Source organism: Hibiscus syriacus, unplaced genomic scaffold, assembly GCF_006381635.1.
Source record: "Hibiscus syriacus cultivar Baekdansim isolate YM2019G1 unplaced genomic scaffold, ASM638163v2 tig00111206_pilon, whole genome shotgun sequence".
Taxonomy (NCBI): domain Eukaryota; kingdom Viridiplantae; phylum Streptophyta; class Magnoliopsida; order Malvales; family Malvaceae; genus Hibiscus; species Hibiscus syriacus.
Window position 1 is genome coordinate 668,237 of NW_024063018.1, and position 4,288 is coordinate 672,524.

General features: G+C 34.4%; 1 long non-coding RNA gene across 1 annotated transcript; it reads right to left on the reverse strand.

Moving 5' to 3' along the window:
- Positions 1-2,426: 2,426 nt before the first annotated feature.
- LOC120155714 lies at positions 2,427-3,498 on the reverse strand. The gene is made up of 3 exons (XR_005518991.1): positions 3,248-3,498; positions 3,097-3,156; positions 2,427-2,551 (listed from the first exon to the last, which is right to left on the reverse strand). It is a non-coding gene; the product is annotated as an uncharacterized LOC120155714 (long non-coding RNA).
- Positions 3,499-4,288: the final 790 nt, after the last annotated feature.

Consider the following 4,288-nt stretch of genomic DNA (forward strand, 5'->3'; position numbering starts at 1 on the left):
GTGCATCTCATTGTCGCATTCTTGCTCTCAAATCCAAGTTGGCTCACAATTCACGTGGTTTCAGATCTATCTTCGACTACATGAAACACATGCAAGATGTTGCCTCTAATTTTGCCTTGGTAAATTGTCTTATTTATGATATAGATTTGTTGATTTCTATCGTCAATCAATTAGGCGATGACTATCGTCCAATAGTTGTTGCATTTTTTGTTCGTAACACACTAACAACAATGCTTGAGTTGTTTGAGATCTTAATTGATCATGAAGTGTCTTCTCCAAGAATTTGAACAATCCACACTTCTTGCCATGAAAAATTCTATACAGCAAGCTAATTTAAATCATGGTTATTCGATCAACTGCTCTTGAAGGAATGATGGTCGCTCTAGTCATTCGACTAGTTGCAGTCGTAGTCTTGTTACTTAATCAAGCCATTCCATACCGAAAAAATATTATGTGTAAATTATGTAATTTGCCAGGGAATATTATCCGCAGCCAACGACTGACTCACCAATTGTCAACGCTACTGCTGGTCATTCATCTTCTGATCTTGCTCCTTGGATGTTTGATAGTGGTGCTTCACATTATACTACAACGACTCTTCATGATCTCTTCTCTTATGTTGGTCATGATAAAGTTAATATGGGTAATGGTAATTCTCTACCTATATCTCACATTGGTCAATGCCCAATTCCCATCGCTACCAAGTCTCTTTCTCTCACAAATGTCTTATTTGTTCCTCAGTTACATACAAACTTGGTGTCAATTTCTAAATTGTGTGAGACTAATTATGTATCAGTTAAATTTTTTATCCCTAATTTTTTTGTTATGGATCAACATACTGGAACTCCTCTTCTTTAACAACAAAATTAGGGATAAAAAATTTAACAGATACATAATTTCTTCCTCGGGTCAATTCAATCAGTTGTTTATCCGTGCATCAGTTGCATCATAAGTTTGAGCATCTGTTAGATAAAGTCTTAGCCTCTATATTATGCACATGAAATATTCCTTATGACTTAACTAGCTTGAAAGAATTTCATTGTTCTTTATGTCTTATTAATAAGAATCATAAATTACCATTTGGTCAAAATACTATATCAAGCTCTCGCCCTCTTGAGCTACTTTTTTATGATGTTTGGAGCACTAAACACATGTCATATGATGAATATTCTTATTATGTGGTTTTTGTTGATCATTTCACCAAGTATAGTTGGTTATACCTGATGAAGAAAAAATTTGATGTTGCCATAATATTTCCTCAATTTAAAAGACTTGTTGAAAGATTTTTCAACCAGACTGTTGTGTCCTTACTATTTGACAATGGAGGTGAGTTTGTTAAGCTCTTGACCACTCTGAATCTCGAAGGTATTTCACACTTACTTCACTGCCTCTTACTCTTCAACACAATGACACTGCTGAACAAAGACATCATTACACGGTGGAGGCTGGTCTTTCCCTACTTTACTTTTCATATCTTCTAATAGAGTATTGGCCTCATGCTTTTTAGGTGGTTGTTTATCTCATCAACCGGATACCAACATCTATATTGGATAATATGTCATCATACTCCATACTTTATCAACAAGCACCGAACTATGATAAGCTTCAACCATTCGGATGCTTATTCTTTCCTTGGTTACAACCCTACATGAATCATAAGCTTGAACCACGATTCGCTAGAAGTGTTTTCCTTGCATATTCTATGACGCAGTTTGCTTATAAATCATTGGATAAAAAAAACTAACAGAATTTATGTCTCTCGCCATTTTCAATTTGTTCCTCACAACTTCTCATTTGTTGAACGAAGTGCAATCATTATGCCACAACATTTTCCTCCGGCATTATTCCATGCTGACTCGACATCCACTCCTTCAACTCTATTAGTTGGTATGCCACAAAATAATGAACCAACTGCAGTGTCAACACCCTTGCCTAACATACCATAGCACATTGATGATCCACCTAATACACAAGCACTCTTGGTTGATACGCCAGAGCATAATAATGTACTTTCTTCTACAAAAGATCCCTTTCCACAATAAAATACTTGACAACCACACACTTTTTGGCTAAATCCAAGGTATTTTGGTCATTCATTTGTTAATACCATTTCATGAAAACCTTTGCCTTCCACATTGGATTAAAAAATTGTTATTTAGGCTCTAAAAGATCCGTTATGGAGGCAAGCTATGGAAGATACATATACTACCTTGATGTGCAATCGCACATGAGATCTTGTTCCACGATCTAAGAATCTGTAGTAGGGTGAAAATGGGTGTTTCGAGTGAAACGACGTCCAAATAATGTAGACACCCGTTTTTATCCGGGAAATAAATATTATATAATAATTATTGTATTATAATTATTATTATTATAAAATTTTAATTATTATTAATATTATTATTTTACAACGTTTACAGGCCCAAACTACAAAGACAAATTACAACATGCTTGAAGAAATTAAAACCCGGAGCCCAAGAGCAGCCCAAGTGTGACCCGGATCAAGAATTGACCCGTTTAGTTGCTGCCGACAATCATGCCATTGTTGAAGCTGATATTGCACAAATCATCCGCAACAAACACCAATCAATCACCAAAAGTTATCATCCAAGTCAAAAAAAGAAAAGAAGAAAAAGCAACCGAAAATCCCTAAACTTTCGGGATTTCACTTCACCAAATCAGAGAAATAATTCACCTACTTCTACCTAATCCAACAACATGCAATGGGATTTGGGGTGATAAAAAGGAGAGTTTACACGCAAGAAAAAGGGGGGAATCAGAGGAGAACCACAAAAAAACCACAGAAATTTATCAGTGATCATAGAGGGGGGTCTCGGCAGCAGCAAAACACAGAGGGTAAACAAGGGGGAACTTATACTTTTCTCAGATTCGAAACAAAATGGGGAATGAGTGAAGTTTTTTTTTCCTTGTATTCGAATCAAGCAATGTAAAAAAAAGGTTCTTCCTCTTTTCATTTGAAAAAAAAACAAAAACATAACATTAATAAAGAGGTATTTATCTCATTTTGTTTATTTTCCAGCAAAGATTCATGTGTATGGTTTTTGTTTGAAGCGAGGATAAGGGTTAGAAGCTTACCGAGAGCGTGTTTGAACCATCGTAGCTTAAGACCGAATCCTTGAGATTTGTTCGAGAGATCTTGCATATGGGTTGTGGGGTTTAGTGTTTAGATCGTGACTTTAAAATTAAAAGAGTAAGAATAAAGAGAGATAGACTGAAAATTATTTACCTTAATTTGGTTTCATCGCCGGAGTAAGGAGCCCGAGTTATGGGTTTCAGTTTTCAGTTGAGTTAGATAGTTGAGGGGGTTCGTGCTGTCATCATTTAAATCGTCCTTGTGATTCCTTTAATCGCCGGTCGGGGTGTGAGATAGACACCAAGCCGGCGGCCATGGTGGCTAAGGGTTGCAATCGGCCATGAAAGGAAGTAGAAGAAGAAGAGAGTAGCATTTGTGTTGAAAGAGAGAAATGAAGAGGAATGGCAACATAGAATGGGTTTAGTTTCGTAGGTGATACTAGGTTAGCCTTATGTATTGTTAGGTCAAATTTAGAATATTAATTATAATCCCAAAACGATGTAGCTTAGGAGACTTGGGGTTGTTTGATTAAGAACGGTTTATTTGGCCTTTAGGTCCTTCAATATTTGTTTATAATTCCTTTTAATCCTTAAACCGAATGTTTTTACATTTAATTTAGTCTCTTTATTTCATGCACATTTAATTTTAGTCCTAAGTGTCATGGTATTTAGTTTTTTCTGTTTAGACATCGGATGTTGTACTTTGGTTTTGAGCATGTTGGGTTTATTATAATTTTAGTCCATTCTATTAACCATAGTTCTATTTTAGTTTTAGTATTTAAAGTGGTATATTAGTTTTTTTTACTTCAATTATTATGTTTTTTTGTAGTTAAGACGGTAATTTTCTATTTATTATTATTCAACCCTTGTTTTGACAAGTATGATTAGTTTGTAAAATTTACAAGTGTTATGTTTGCTTTTTTTTAGTCCCATTTATATATCATTTTTAATATGCATGTATATATAGTTTGTTAATATTAGTTAAAATATATTTATTTAATCCTTGATTGTAAATGCTATTTTATATGATATTTTTAAGTGCTTGTTTGTTTTTAAATGATTACTTTTTTAATTAAGTTTCACATGATAGCCTCACGTGACCCATATTACATAATTGGATTAAGGGTAATACCTTTTTAATTTAAAATTGTTTTAAGTGCGTTGTCTTAACTGATTAGAGATCCGCTTTTGACGA